Genomic DNA, 474 nt, shown 5'->3' on the forward strand with positions numbered 1-474 from the left:
GTTTATTTACACGAATGTTTATAAAGGATTGAGAAAGAAAGAACCCCTGACATCCGGAGGCTGGCCTGGTGTCACAACAGGGTGCTGCTCTTCTCCCGTTGGATGTAAAGGCTCTCACAGAACTGCAGCCTCACACAGGGTCACCCTGAGAGCAGGAGCGAAGGAGACAGCAAACACCTGTCACTGCGCCCCTCAACACCACGCCCCCTCCCCTGGCTGAAAAGAGGGACTTCTCCTTCTTACCAATCACACCTTCAGCCTTGCTCTGCTCTCCCCTCTCCATAGATGAGGTACTGAGAACCCGCTGGTAGTGCTGCCTCCCAGTCTCTGCAGCTCCCAATCCAGAGCAGCCCCATTTCCTTAGAGCTTCCCCTAAATCCCCTCACATACGCTCCAAGCCTAGAATCTTTCTTTCTGTACCTTCCTCTGCAATGTTCACAGCTCTCCCTCAGGAAGAGTAACCATCAGCTTGTT

This window comes from Bison bison, unplaced genomic scaffold, assembly GCF_000754665.1.
Source record: "Bison bison bison isolate TAMUID 2011002044 unplaced genomic scaffold, Bison_UMD1.0 scf7180017864468, whole genome shotgun sequence".
NCBI classification, from domain to species: domain Eukaryota; kingdom Metazoa; phylum Chordata; class Mammalia; order Artiodactyla; family Bovidae; genus Bison; species Bison bison.